The sequence below is a fragment of the Prionailurus viverrinus genome, chromosome A1 (genome assembly GCF_022837055.1).
Source record: "Prionailurus viverrinus isolate Anna chromosome A1, UM_Priviv_1.0, whole genome shotgun sequence".
Taxonomy (NCBI): Eukaryota; Metazoa; Chordata; class Mammalia; order Carnivora; family Felidae; genus Prionailurus; species Prionailurus viverrinus.
The window spans coordinates 186,473,621-186,490,099 of NC_062561.1; positions in this window are offsets into that span (position 1 = coordinate 186,473,621).

Sequence of the window (16,479 nt, forward strand, 5' to 3'; positions counted from 1 at the left end):
GAAAAAACCCACCAAATGGTAAAGCCAACACAGAGAAAGCCATGCAACCTATGGCAGGACTGACCCTGGCATCATTGTTTGAACCCTGGGATCCAGCTGTATCAGAAGGAAGAATTATCCCTGAACTGTTTAGTTTTTGAAGACAATGACTCCCTTCTTCCTTTTTTTCCCCCAAGGCAGTTTGAGTTGTTTCTGTCATATGCAGCTCATAATATTGACCTAAATACCCTGTGAAAGTGACATGGGAAGCAGAAGACCTAAAACCTGCCCATAAATAATTTCCTATAAGTAAGATAAAGCAGATTAACAGGCATGTAGTCATTAGAAAACAGTACAAAATGTATTATTAAATGTCAGACTTTGAAATAATCTAAATATTGTCCCATGAGATGCTGATACTTTAGCATCTCTATTCATTATGTAGAATCTCTAATTTTGAATTACATTTGAAAGTGCTGCCCCATCTTCATAGTCAACAGATATGAAGACAAAGTACTTGGAATGGTGACAGGTAAGCACCTGTATTTTGCATCAGATCATAAAGAAATCTGAGGAAAAATCATAAGAAAAGCATTTTCAGTTCACATTAGACAAAATAAATACATTAAGATATCATGAGAAAAATAAGCAAGCAAACATTTTCACCAACAGCAAAAAATAAAGCAAAAACTAAACCAACCAAACAAAACCAAGAGAGGAAATTTTGTTTTTGTTTTTGTTCTTAAAAATTGTTTGTTTGTTTATTTATTTCAAGATTTTATTTAAATTCAAGTTAGTTGACATGTAGTGTAATATTGGTTTCGGGAATAGAATTTAGTGATTCATCACTTATGTACAACACCCGGTGCTCATCATAACTAGTGCCCTCCTTAGTACCCATTACCTATCTAGCGCATCCTCCACCCACCTTCCTCCATCATCCCTAATTTTGTTCTCTATAGTTAAAAGTCTCTTATGGTTTGCCTCCCTCTCTGTTTTTATCTTATTTTATTTTTCCTTTTGTTCCCCTGTTTTCATCTGTTTTGTTTCTTAAATTCCACATGTGAGCAAACTCATCTGGCATTTGTCTTTCTCTGACTGACTTATTTCACTTAGCATAATACACTCTAGTTCTATCCATGTTGTTGCAAATGACAAAATTTCATTCTTTTTGATGGCTGAGTAATATTCTGTTATATATATTTGTATGTGTATATATTGATGGCTGAGTAATATTCCATTATATATATTAGTATGTATGTGTGTGTGTGTGTACACACACACACACCCACACACACACACAGACAAATCTTTATCCATTCATCAGTTGATGATCATTTGGGCTGTTTTCATAATTTGGCTATAATTGATAGTGCTGCCATAAACATTGGGGTGCATGTGCCCCTTTGAATCAGTATTTTTGAATCCTTTGGACAAATACCTGATAGTGCAATTACTGGGTCATCGGGTAATTCTATTTTTAACTTTTGGAGGAACTTCCATACTGTTCTCCAGAATGGCTGCACCGGTGTGCATTCCCACCAACAGTGCAAAGGGTTCCCCTTTCTCTGCGTGTTCACCAACATCAGTTGTTTCCAGTTTTGTTAATTTTAGTCATTCTGACAGGTGTGAGGTGGTATCTCATTGTGATTTTGATTTGTATTTCCCTGATGATGTTGAGCATTTTTTCATGTGTATGTTAGTCCTTTGTATGTCTTCTTTGGAAAAATGACTGACTGTTCATGTCTTCTGCCCATTTCTTAACTGGATTATTTATTTTTTGAGTGTTGAGTTTGATAAGTTTTTTATAGATTTTGGGTACTAGTCCTTTATTCTATATGTCATTTGCAAATATCTTCTCCCATTTCATCGGATGCCTTTTAGTTCTGTTGATTGTTTCCCTCACTGTGCAGAACTTTTTATCTTGATGAGGTTTCAATAGTTCATGTTTCCTTTTGTCTCCCTTCCCTCCAGAGACATGTCTAGTAAGATGTTGCTGCAGCCAAGGTCAAAGAGGTTGCTGCCTGTGTTCTCCTCTAGGATTTTGATGACTTCCTGTCTCCCATATAGTTCATATAGTTTGAATTTATTTTTGTGTATGGTATAGTATTCCATTGGATATTCTTTCCTGCTTTATCAAAGATTGGTTGACCATGTAGTTGTGGGTCCATTTCTGGGTTCTCTATTCTGTTCCATTGATCTGTGTGTCTGTTTTTGTGCCAATACCGTACTGTCTTGATGATTACAGCTTTGTAGTATTGCTTGAAGTCTGGAATTGTGATACCTCCTGCTTTGCTTTTCTTTTTCAACATGACTTTGGCTATTCGGGGCCTTTTGTAGTTCCATACAAACTTCAGAATTGTTTGTTCTAGCTTTGTGAAAAATGCTGGTGGTTTTGATAGGGACCGTGTTGAATGTAAAGATTGCTTTGGTAGTATACACATTTTAGCAATATTTGCTCATTCAATCCATCAACATAGAATGTTTTTCCATTTCTTTGTGTCTTCTTCAGTTTTTTTTTGTTTCTTTCATAATGTTCTATAGTTTTCAGTGTACAAATCTTTTACCTCTTTGGTTAGGTTTATTCCTGGGTATCTTATGGTCTTTCGTGCAACTATAAATGGGATCAATTCCTTGATTTCTCTTTCTGCTGCCTCATTATTGGTGTATAGAAATGCAACCAATTTCTGTATGCTGATTTTATATCCTGCAACCTTGCTGAATTTGTGTATCAGTTATAGCAATTTTTTGGTAGAGTCTTTTGGGTTTTCTACATAGAGTATCATGCTGTCTGCAAAGAGTGCAAGTTTGACTTCCTCCTTACTGATTTGGATGCCTTTTATTTCTTTCTGTTGTTTGATTGCTGAGGCTAGGACTTCCAGCACTATGTTGAACAGTGGTGAGAGTGGACATCTCTGTCATGTTCATGACCTTAGGGGAAAAGCAAGAGAGAAGATATTTTAAAATTGGTTATGTTAAGGTATTTTTTTAAATTCTTAATTGCCACTTAGAATTATCTCATCCATTTTATTGTGTATCATTGCCAACCAGGATACTAAATACATTTCATTTGTCATGAATGCCAATTTACTTTATGCATTTTTATATACACAGGTAAGCTGGTATAGCAGATGTGGAAAACAGAACAGAGCAAACCTCACTGAGCTCAGGGATTTCTAAGATGCCCATGTTTGGGCTTCAGGGACATCTGTGCTTCTCTGGAAATTGTCAAAATTTGTATAAATGTGCATTTTTTTTTGCTTTAAGAGAAACTGTAATTTTCATCAGTTTCTTAAAGGTATCTATAATCCTAGAAAACATTATAATGTCCTGTCAACTTTGGGTCATTTAAAAGAAACTATTTATCATAGCTACATATTAATATATGCTATCATATTAAGATATTTTTGGCATTTTGAAGTAAACTATAGACAATGCTAAAGTCCTAAATAAATTTTAGAATTAAATACATTTTTCCTACATAAGATATACGCATACAGTCGAGTAATAACTCTTTCAGATATTTAGCTTAAAATATATAGTAGCAATTATTATCTGTATCAAAATTGTATTTTGACTAATTTTCATTTATTAACTATCTCTGTTGCTTTCTGGATGTTAGCTTTATTCTGTTTGAGTGACTTTCTCCATTTTCAAGACACAGCTCTTCACATAGCCCCTGACCTTTATAATCCTCCACTTCTCCAATAGTAAAGATCTATCTCTTTTTATCATTTCCAGTTTGAAAAAACTTAGGGAAAATATTTGGTCTGTCTCACATACTCATTCCCATTTCCCTGAGGCAGAGAGGATGGGTACTATGGTTAGCACATTGTATTAAAACATGTTTGGAGTGAGGAGCAGGGATAAAAGGACGTACCCCACCCCATCCCAGGAGCCTATTATTCCTAGGAGTTAAGAAGGATGATGGGAAAATAAAATGATAAATCTTGGCTAGAGGGAATGTATTTCAGGAAGTAATGTGAAATATGGCACAAATATTTGAATTTGCATGGAAATTTGCAGGCAACTAGAGCAGTAGCATCCTCTCTGGGTTGTAAGAAGTATAGACTATAGAAATAGACGAGGGCCAGATTGGGAAGACTATGTATGCTATGATAAGGGATTGAAATTTTATCCCACATACCAGGGTGTTGTAAATATTGCATTAGCGTCATAGGAGGAAGAGGGATTTGTTAAAATGCAGATTCACCAACTCAACACTAGACACAAAGAATCCAAATCACTGGGGGCCCGAAAGCCTGCATTTTAAAAAAAGCACCTCAGGTGATGCTTATGTGCACTAAATACCGAAAATCTCTGCTAAGAAGAATAGAGAAATAGGAAGAAACAAAATGGCACAAACTAAAACATCTGTTAATGTGGCTACAGGCCCCAGATTAAGTCGATTTTGTTCCACATGGCAATGTGTGAGCTTGAGGCACATGAGGGCATGTTCTGTGCATATGTCTCAGAGTGATTGTGTTCTAGCTAAACATTTCAAGGAAAACACCATGCAGTGGCATAGACTTTCAAGAATGAAAATGATGGTGAAATATCCCCACTTTAACTTATTCAAGAGAAGCTTTAAAATCCTAGAAAACTTGGGATCCCTCTAAGCATGAAAAGTTCTGTCTTTTAAAGAAGATGCAGAAGTTCTGAAAGACATGTTAGTGAAGGAGGCTGTAACCTGAGATCACTAGCCAGAGAGATGCTGGTAATCAGCGTATTGTCCTTAATCAGGAGAATTTAAGTGTTAAATAAATATCCAGTTTGCTGGTAGGTTTTTCTGACTACCTTTATTAGTCAATTTTACTTATCAGCATCTATTAGGAAAAGGTTTCTGCTACAGTGGATTGTCCTTTGCTATGCTGCCTTCTGCCCTTTGTAAACAGTGTTTGGGCTAAACAACAAGTGTCCCAAAGATTATGCTCATGAGTTCCCAGTGTTTGACCAGGGATTTAGGCTGCATAGACTTAAGAGGATTACATGAAAATAATTGTAGCTTTTTTCTTCTTTGAAAACAAAGAAGTCTAAAAATTGGGTTCAGTTTCAGCTCAGAATATTCAGGTTCTTGCCTCAACTGGCTGTTGAATAGTTTTGTGTTCTTGAGAAACTATTTAATCTTTTTAGTTTTTCTGTAAAACGGGGATAATAATGCCATCTTGCTCATCCCCACAAGGCAATGAGTGGCAAATAAAATGATATAATGGAAAAACTCTATTGAAATACATACTCTTTTATAAAAGCAATGAGTTATTGTATAAAAGAAAGTGCAGCCAGTTATACAAAATTTATTGTAAAATATATCATTGCCCCTAGGAGTTTAAAATCTAAGACAATACATATGCAGGAAGAAAAAGCTCCATGCAAATGCTATTATAACTGGGAAAAGTTGTGAAATCTGGGCATAAAAATGCGTCAAGAGTTTGGAAATGTGCCCATTTACGGCAGAGTTCTTGACATCAAGTAGAATAATGATTCCATTTAAAATTCTGACAGCTGCTGTTACCTGTTTTTGTTTTGTTTTGTTTGAAAAGTATTACTTCCTGCCTTTTCTGCTCTTCTGTGCTAGGCTGATACCAAGATTTGAAAGTTGGTGTGTACCTGTGTGAGTCCATAAATGAAAAGAAGCCTTCCAAAAGATTTGCTCTTTCAAAGCCTTTCTTTGGGTTTTTCTGATGTGACCTGATCTTAATGTTAAGTTTAATCCCAACAAGCTGCCTTTGGTTTACTGGCCTCTGCAGCATAGCCCTCACTCTGCTCTTTGATCAGTTATCATGTTGCTTCGTGCTGCCATTACATCCATCTTGCTTGGCAGCTTCATTATTCTTACTCTTGAGTCTCACTGCTCTTTTGCGTACAAGAATATCTGTGTAGAATTATTGCTACTTTGGTGCAGTTATTTGGCCTGCTTTTTCTCAAACCCAGTGAGAAGTAAGCAAGTGAAAGGGTGTCTGTGGTTTAAGGATTTCTTTTCAGAAGATTATGAACAATTCAATTTATAGCATTGGTAAAGATGGACAGCTTGTGAGTGTGTTGATTGCTGTTTGTCATAATAGGATCTTGTACATCCAGGTGCCCAACATTTGAACTCCTTTAAAATAGCCTAAATATTTGTCAGGGAGGAAAAGTCCATTTTCTTAAAACCTCCTAGACATATAGGACTATTGTCAGTTTGATGGTGTGTGTGTGTGTGTGTGTGTGTGTGTGTAGCCATACAGGAGCATCCCTTAACAGAAGAACTAATGTGGGACACCCACGAATCTCTCCTCTCCAGTATGTACATTTAGGCCTAGATCCTCTGATACAGCTGAAATTGGCAGCAGACCATTAGCAGGATTGAGCAAAGTTTGGTAAAACTCCTGATAATTTTTAAGTCTTTACTTTCCCTCCAAAACAGCTTTGGAATCAGACAAGTCTTGTGTTCAAAAGTAGGTGCCATTTGCCACTGTGTTATCTTGTATATGTTACATTAGCTTTCCGGAAAATGGGGACAGTAAACTTCTCATAGGTTTGTTGTAAGGCTTAAATGTGTAATATATAAAAGGCCCCAAATAGTACCTGACATATAGAAGGTACTCGGTAAATAGAGACCTATCCCGTCACCAATTATGTTTTCCACCTTGTGTTTATTTATTGTGATGGCATGAGACATATCTGTTCATATTTTCTGTTGGCCAGTATTTTACTTTAGAGGATTTGTAACCTCAGTTCCTCAAAAGCCTGACATTTTTATGCATCTTAAGTATGCATCTTGGAGAGTCTCAAAACAGTTCTGATTAGCAAACTTAATAAAAACATAGCTAAATTAAACCAACCAAACTCCTTGTTCTTTAATAAATCTCTTTCAATAAGACTTCCTGGATTATAGTAAGAATTACCTGAGGATAAAATATTAATTTGTTTTTAATTCAGTGCACTGCAATGAAGGATGCTGATGTTATTAAACTCAACTTTTCTCTGACTCGGGGTCGAAACTAAATCACCGTCAAGTAGTAAGGCCACATACCACAGCAACACACCGGCTGAAGGGCTTTGCAAACACTGCAACTTTAGGAGAAAGTTTAATCAACTGGAGCAAAGCTATATATTTAATGTACATTAAAACATCATAAATGAGGGATATTAAGTTCATTGTTTACTTTGATTTAAATTATTGAAAGGCATTCAACAAGATAAAATGGTTTATCTTCTATGGATTTCTTTGGATGGTCTCTATGATTTAAAAATCTTTTTATAAAAGGAGAGAAAAAGAGGAGTTTGGTAGTAAGAGAGCTGAATCTCAGAGGGCCATTTACATATTATTGAAATTGCATAGACAACACTGAGAGACTTAAGCTATTAAAAGGCTGTCTGGCAGTAGTAAAAGTTGTTTGGTCTGTCTTCTTCCTTTGCTCACAGGGTTGAACATATAACTAACATGCTGTTATCAGTCTCCTATGAAAATACTGTTGCTATTTTTTCATCACTGAGTGCTGGAGTAAAATACTCATCTGCCTTCTCAGGTCTGGCAGGAAATAAAATAAGTGAAATGCGCTGGGCAGGGTCCATGGCCAGCTGGATCTCACATGCTAATGGTCTCTGAACCTCACCTCCATAATTATTGCCACATCTAAGTTTTCAAGAAAAAAACAAAAATTAGATTTTTATGTAAAAGTGTTCCTTTATATAGTCTATAGGAAATTAAACATGTGTCCTTCTTTAGAAAGCAAATTTGAGCTACATGGGCCCATGATTTGTCTGACCCTTTACTCAAGCACAAAAAGCCACACCCAACCTGGATTTAACTTTCTTTTTGTCTTATTGCTTTACTCACATCTACCACTACCACCCCCCACTCTCACCTTTTACATACATACATACATACATACATACATACATACCCAGAGTACTTACCCTCCCATTATGTCAAATTGTTTATCCTTTCTGGAACACATCAGTTACTTTCCTACCTCCCTGCTCTTCCATTAGCATGCATGCTCTCTTCCTGGGCCCCTTTCCACACACCAGCTCATGAAATCTCTACATCTTATTCAAGTACTAGCACATGACAAGTCTTCTGAGTTTTCTGTGAGCGTCTGATCCCAGGACTAAGATGAATTCATGGCTCACTTATTGCACTTCTATACTTCCTTGCGTTGTGATTCCTCATTTGCTATTACTCTTTAAACTCTGTTCACTCCAGTGTTGCTGGGAAGAAAAGCACAATGGCCATAGACAAAGTGCACCCAGTCCGGTTTGGCAACCAGAAAGACTTCCTGATTTGTTATCAGGTCACAATTCCTACCATTACTTCTTGAGATAAGGCCACCTCCTGGGCACAGGAGCCAGGCTTGCAGGCTGTCTGCTTGGACTGCTTTGCAGAATGGATATTTAGAATTTCTGAGTCAAGCTTGATAGGGCAGATGACCCATAGTTCTTGGTTTAATAAGGCTGATTTCACAATCTTAGTTCAGTCCAAGCCTGGAGTAGTTCAGTCCAATCTTGTCTGCCTCATTCCAGTCTCTCCTAGCCTTGGCACTCATGAAAGAAAGCCTTATCAGGAAGGGGGAGGCCCTTTGTGATACAACTTTGGTAAGTAGTTTGAGCGATAGAGCATTTATTTTCCATGATCTCTACAAACAATTCATTCTCAACCCCTATTCCTGCTCATCATATTGCTCCCGAAGTCAGATTTTAAAGCTTTCTTATTCTAACCGGACTGGGAGCTTTCTATGGGGGTAGAGCTATATCTTGTTAACTTTGGCATCTTCAGTGCCTAGCAAACAAAAGGAGCTCAAATACTTGTTAAGGGAACAGTCTGGAGGGAAGGATGACTATAAAGAGGGTGTAAGATCTTGCTTTTCATTTATAGCTAACATTTTGTGACCTAGGCTGCCAAACGTACCGTGGGCTCCTTGACCAGTCTCACGTTTACTAAACAAATACAGTGTAGGCTAATAGGACACCACACTGGCACCTTCTTCACATTTTAGGCAGATGGAGCAAACATAATTTGCTATGGTTTTATTTTATTTTGTCTCAGCCCTTATTGAACTTGGAGCTTACTCAGTATTTGCTCAGCCCAGTCAGGGACCTTGTCAAGATCAATGGCTGTTCTCACCACAATTTCCTTGTCTTATAGTTAAAATGATATGTTTTCAAAGAAGATTTAATTTTAAGATGAATTTAAGATTAAATTTACTCATTTTGACTAAGAACGAAGCTATCTGAACATATTGTGGTATGTTTTCTAGTTTTGTCTAAAGACACTTGCAAAAGAAGATAATATCAAAATGATAATCAAGTTAGTAAAAATAGCAGTCATTTATTGAACATTTTATATGTGCCATGGTCTGTACCAAGTGCTTCAGAGAACTGATGGATTTACTCTGCAACTTTCTTCTGAGTTACAGATGAGATCCTACAACTCAAAGTTGTTAAGTAAACCACCCACATGTGTAAGCTAATAAATGTTCATCTGCACTTAAAGCCTGAACTCTTTCCATGATACCAAACTCCGAGAGTGCAGTTTTACTTCCATTGTCTTCACAATCCAAAGTCCAAGTTAGTCATTTTAGTAGTTCCCCAGTTCTCTAAATTAGGAGCAATTTGAGGATGACAGCACCCTTGGACATAAGAGGGTGAATGCAGGGCCTGCTCCCAGGAAGTATGTTCTCTGAAACTCCCCCATTTTATACTTTAATGTCAGTCTTGATCTCTGTTCCTTAATAGCTGTCTTATAGCCAAGTGAAAAATAAACCTTTTGGTAATTACATCTACTAACTCTGCTTCTCTTGGTGCTCATTATATTAAAATCAACAACCAAGTGATCACAGTTTACAACCAGTACCTCACATGCACTGGGAGCCTAGGATAAAACTGATGTTGGAAAGTTCAGGAGAGATTACCAATACAATGTTTACTTCAACATTGAATGCAGGGAGAGAGGCACTATTTGTTTTGCTGAAGAAGATTTAATAAGAAGATTTGGGATTTAATAACAAACAGAAATATAAAGCACCTTCCCAGGCATAAGGGCTCTGGTGATATGTGTGAATAGTAGGTGAATACATAATAAGAGTGCCTTCTGGATTGGTTATTTTACATGGAAGTTTCTTTATTTAAATACTTACATTTTTAGGGGCACCTGGGTGGCTCAGTCGGTAAAGTGTGTGACTTTGACTCAGATCATGATCTCAGAGTTGGTGAGTTCAAGCCCTGCATCGGGGCTCTATGCTGACAGATCAGAGCCTGGAGTCTGTTTCAGATTCTGTGTGTCCCTCTCTCTTCTCTGCCCGTCCCTCACTCACACTCTGTCTGTCTCTCAAAAATAAACAAACATTAAAAAATGTAAATATTTACATTTTCAATCTATACTTTTAATAGTATAAGATATTACTTAAAGCTATTTTTCAGTTATGGTATCATGGCTTCTATTGGTTTCTAGGTAAACCAATATTTCTTTGCACATAATCTACAAACTCGAAAAAAATAGCATAGGATTTGAAATTTTTATCAGGAATATTTAAAAGCTTAAATGGTAAAACACTTGACTAACAGTGACTTTAATAAATAGAGGTTTATTTTCTTTTTCATGACAAGGAATCTGGAGGTTGATGGCTCCTGGAATTGGTTTAGTGATTCAGTATTATCAGAGATGGTATCTCTGTAATCTTCTCATTTATTTCCATATGGTGACAAGATAGCTGCTACAGCTCTGGGCATCAAATCCACATTCATAGCAGGAGGAATGGAAAAGGAATCATTAATTAGGAATCTCTTTTTTTTTTTTAATTTTTTTTTCAACGTTTATTTATTTTTGGGACAGAGAGAGATAGAGCATGAACGGAGGAGGGGCAGAGAGAGAGGGAGACACAGAATCGGAAACAGGCTCCAGGCTCTGAGCCATCAGCCCAGAGCCTGACGCGGGGCTCGAACTCCCGGACCGCGAGATGTGACCTGGACGCTTAACCAACTGCGCCACCCAGGCGCCCCAATTAGGAATCTCTTTTAATCAGGAAAGCAAAAGCTTTCCTAGAAATCCCCAACTTCTGCTTATATATCATTGTCCAGAATTTTGTTTCATGGCCAACTCTTTCTTTCGTGGCCATTTCTTACACGGAAAGCTGGAAAAATGAGTATTTTACTTTTCTAGCCACTATAGTGGAAGTTGGTATGGAATAAGGGAGAGAGAAATGGTTCTTGGATCTGCCAACTAGTTGTATTTTTTGTTGAAGCATTGAATAAGATACCTGGAAGGCACTTAGCAGTGAGTCTGACTTAGAGTAAGCAGACATATAGGGGTGATTATCATTACCAATAGCAAGGAAATAAGAAGTGCTCCCTTGGCAATCTCCCCACTCCTTGTTAACATTGATGAACTTTGTTTACATGCTATAAACCCACTAAAAAGAAGGGATCCTACTTTTATTTTAAAACTTTAGAACTTTTTACTTTCTTACATTAATTTCCATACATGTCTATTTGGGTTGATGAATTTAAGATAAAAACAAATCATTTCTGTTTTCTGATTTATAGCATTCTCTGCTCCCACAGAAATGGGGAGGAAAGAATAGTTATTTGAGGACAGAGTGTCATATCACCCAAACCTTTCTCTCTCCAACATCATTTGATCTGTGATAAAAGGGGAAAAAAGATTCTGAGAGGTTGAGCAAATAGCAAATAACTTCACCTCTCTAATGCCCTGTATTTCTTTTCTATATTAGAAAAATATATTGAAGATTTCCAATCTCTGAATGGAAAGACATATGATAAGCATATTATACTAATGTTGATACACTACTGTCCTTGGGAAAGTATGGAAATCTTGGCAAGAAGTGGAGTGTCATTTTAAAATTATCTTTTACTGATAACAATAAGAAATAAATAGGTTGATTCTAGTTGTCATCAAGCTGACTTTTATTGAAAACTGAAAGAGGAAAATGTAGCCCCAAGGGATTACATATACTCTAAGCAAACTGTTATTTGATATCCTGGAATTTCTTTTTTAAAAAATTTATTTCCTCAAAGTTTACAGGATGTTTTAGTTCTCAGATTAAGTTACATCTGTTTTAGAAGTATCCCTTCAGGGGCGCCTGGGTGGCGCAGTCGGTTGGGCGTCCGACTTCAGCCAGGTCACGATCTCGCGGTCCGTGGGTTCGAGCCCCGCGTCAGGCTCTGGGCTGATGGCTCAGAGCCTGGAGCCTGTTTCCGATTCTGTGTCTCCCTCTCTCTCTGCCCCTCCCCCATTCATGCTCTGTCTCTCTCTGTCCCAAAAATAAATAAACGTTGAAAAAAAATAAAAAAAAAAAAAGAAGTATCCCTTCAGGTCTTAAGACTAACTTTGCTGAAAGGTATATTGGATAACTATAAAGACTTGACCTGGAAATTGATAGTAATTTTAGTTAACTGGTGTGTCACACCTGAATGCAAGTAATAGAAATATTTAAATCTGTAATGAAACATTTAATTTCAATGTATTGCGGGCAAAAGAGACAAATGGGGAAAAGTATGCTCAGCAAGTCAACATATTCAGGTAAAAAAAGTGTGTTAAGTTTTTAGAAAGATTTTTCAGATGATAATAAGGTATGTAAATGATTTCTAGACATAATAATGCTATGGAACAAATCACCCCAGAACAAAGAGATTTAAAACACACACATTTATTATTTTTCATGAGCATATGGGCTGGCTGGTTGGTTACACCAATATAGTCTGGGTTGGTATGAGCTGGCCTAGATCATACATCTGTGGTTGTATGGCAGGTTAACAAAAAGCTGTCTTCACTATGATGGTTTTAGCTTGGACAGGTTGTCTTTTAGACCATAAATCTCTCACATGCCTTCATTGGACAAGCCTTGGTATATTCATTTAATGGTGTAAAAGGTCCAAGAATAAGCCAGTCCAGTCATGCAAGAGGGTAAACAGAAACATACATGTCTTTTTCAAGCCTTTGCTTGAAGCACATTAGCTAGGGTCCCATTACCTAAAATAAGTCAGATGATAGATTCAGTGTGGGAGAGAACACAGTTAAGGATCAGGGTTTAGGAACCATTAATGAAAACAAGCTACAACACCAGGCTTATTTTTGTTTTTGTTTGGAAAGTGTACCAAGAACAAGCCCTGTTCTCTGAATACTTTGGGTAACTTTGGTTGTATTGTTACTAATTTGCTGCAGAATTTTCAAACTAGTTTCTATGAAAACTAGTTTGCTTTTGCTTTTTCCAGATGGTAATTATGGTATTCTCAGACTTGATACCAATTTTCTTTTTATTTTTTTTGAGAAGTTTTATGAATATTTCAACTAATTGGCTATATCTCCACAAAGCCTTTATGTTTCTTCTCAATAGATAGAGGCTTGTATTTCTCTCATAGAGCAGTTATTATCCTTGATTAAAGGGAAACCCTACCATGAGAGAAAAAAAATCAAGTATTTCTAGAAATAAGTTAGACTAGGCAAGAAGGTAGACTGGGAAGAATTCCATATTGGTGTAATGTGCTACATCAAACTATGACACTTGCATAAAGATTCTTATATGTAGGATGATGTGGATGTTGCCTACAGCCATTGGAAAACTTTGCCCTATAAACACCTCAGAGATGTGACTTTATCATAATTGCTTAGTTATCTGTTTGCAGTTATAAAATGTCACTGTCACTATTAGAAAAATTTATGTTATTGCCTTAAAATTTTTATAACTTTTTGAAACATTGCCTCATATAAGCAGATCATTCTCTGGCAAACAGAGCATCTCACATTTTGCTTAGGCAACTTGAGTTTCCAAGGCATATGTTGAAACTTAACATACATCTCTGACCCACACCTAATTATTCCTAACTTAATCTAACCTTGCCACTATAAAGTGGAAAAGTCCAGGCTAACTAAAATTTCAATGAAAAAGTTTCCACTTAAATGCATAAGGGAATAAAAGTGAAGAAACACAGCAATTATTTTCCAAGATGGAAAGAAAATGCAAATGAGCACTGCTTGTGAGCTTATGAAAGATATATGAAACAGGATAAAGTGGCCATCTGCTAAAATAATTCAAAAGCAAAAATTTGGTTAGTTATTGACTGGTCTTAATAAGCTCAAATGTTGTTAGTTCACCCACAAAGAATTTCAATCTAAAATCAACTCTTCATTATTTTTGAATCAGCGTTCCATGATCTGTGTCAGATCACCATGGCTCACGCATAGCAGCAGGTGGACCAGATGCTGAACATTAAATTAGCAAAATAACAAGGCAAAATTCTCCTTGCAAGCTCTGATTCTCTCCTTGCCTTCCTCCCACACACAGAAATTGGAGACAAAAAAAAAATGGAGAGAGATATTAGGACAGACTGCAATTATATGGCACTGGGTCCTTGTTTTTGTATTTAACCTTGTTTTGTTTATGTATTAGTTTCCATTAAAGCATGCTATGTGGTAAATAGCTGATAGTAGATGCCTATGTTACTTCTCTAAAGGTTATTTATACTTTCTCAAGTCTAGATCACTTGACAAATAAACTCAAATCCTAACTCAGATGCTGGTACTTCTATTTAAAAGGGATTTTTTCTGGGTTCTCTTTTTTCTATTTTGCCTTCTCCACAATGTACATATATCCATATATTTCTTTTCAAAATGGCTGTTGGCCTAGACACAGACATGGTCAGGAAAGAAAGTTATTAATCTTTTATGGATGGCAAATAGCTTATGTGCACAGGTCAGCCATCCTACCCTTAGAAGCTGATCAATCTGATTCTTATGCTAAATGTTTGAAGTTTCCTACTGTTATTGAGTGTGCCATAGAAAATAACAAAAGAGAGGGCAGACATATGTATCTTATGGTCCTCAGAGCGGCCACAGTTTGTCTGTATGTACACCGTGGAAATAATAAATAGCCTCTTCTAAAGAGAATAAGTTTTCTACATCCTATATCACTTAGCAGCAGAGAGATATTGAGTCAGGTAAAATTATATCTTGACTTTTGACAGATCTCACTAAAATAACAGGAATAAGAGCAAACCTTTTCCAAGAAAAATAGTTGTGCATTTATATATTACATTATATTATTTATGATTTATTACAAATTATAAGGAAATAAAACATCATAATTGTATTAGTGATTGCAGGTGACAAATCTTATTGCTACCTTTTGAAACACAAAAGCAATTAAATATGTAAAAGAATAACACAATTGAATATATGTTTTCATTGTTACATTAAGTGCTAAACATGATTTATGGCATTGTTACTAAGAATACACGTCACTATTTTGACTAAAATAAATTTGATTAGTATCTTATAAATGCAATAGACATCTCACTGGTCATGGAGACTGAGGAAGACTGAGTTTATAGGACTCAAAAAAAATGCTAGAGTTTCTTATAATGTTGATGGTAACATAGCAGTAAAAATTCTAGAAAATGCAACTTTCTAAAATATAGAAAATGAGACTACTTAAGAGGACAGTAAGATACTCAATCCCATGGAGATTTTTGAACAGCCTAGGTGAAGACATAATCTGAAGACATTTGTATTGGTGCTTGCAATAGATGTGCTAGGTTCCCTAGCACAGAGGCTCTGCAGGTTGTATGAGGCCCCTGAACACTGGTGCTAGAAGGAAATGCTTAGCTGTGGGCTTGTATGGAAAGTGGCTGGATGTAGTTTCATGATTATAATGGAAAACTTTTTGCTACAGAAAAAAGAATATGAATGTAATTGGAAGGAGGGCTATTACGAGAAATCTGCTTTTACAAACAAAATTCTGAAAACCTTACTGAATGAATTTCTTGGAAGTTAGATTCACCAAGACTTTATGAGCTCCAAGTGTTCTGTGATGATGTTTTCATTCTCTAGAGCAGGGAAGAGCAAACTGTAACCCACAGCCAAAATCTGGCTCATTGCCCGTTTTTGTTTTGTTTTGTTTTAGAGCAATTTTAGGTTTACAGAAAAATTGAACAGAGTTCCCATATACTCTCACCCCCTCCACAGTTTCCTCTGCTGTTAACGTCTTGCACTGGTGTGGTACATCTATTAAAATTCATTAGCCAATATCGATTCATTAGTATTAACTAAAGTCTGTAGTTTGGATTGGTGTTCATGATTTGTGTTGTAATTCTAGGAGTTTTGACAAATGCTTAATGTCATGTATCCGCCAATATATATCAAGTGGAATAGTTAGAGTCACTGCCCTAAAAACCCCCCTGTGTTCTACTCATTCATCATCCTCCTCCCCATGCTTGGCAACTACTGATCTTTTTATTGTTTCCATAGTTTTTTCCCTTTTCCAGGATGCCATGTAGTTGGAATCATACAGTATGTAACCTTTTCAGATAGACTTCCTTCACTTAGCAATATGCATTTAAAGTTTCTCCTCATCTTGTCGTAACTTGAAAGCTCATTTTATTTTATTTTTGAGAGACAGCGAAAAGAGAATGTGTACAGTGCACGTGCTTATGAGCTGGGTGGGTGGAGGGGTAGAGAACCTTAAGCAGGCTCCAAGCCCAGCATGGAGCCCAACTAAGGACTCC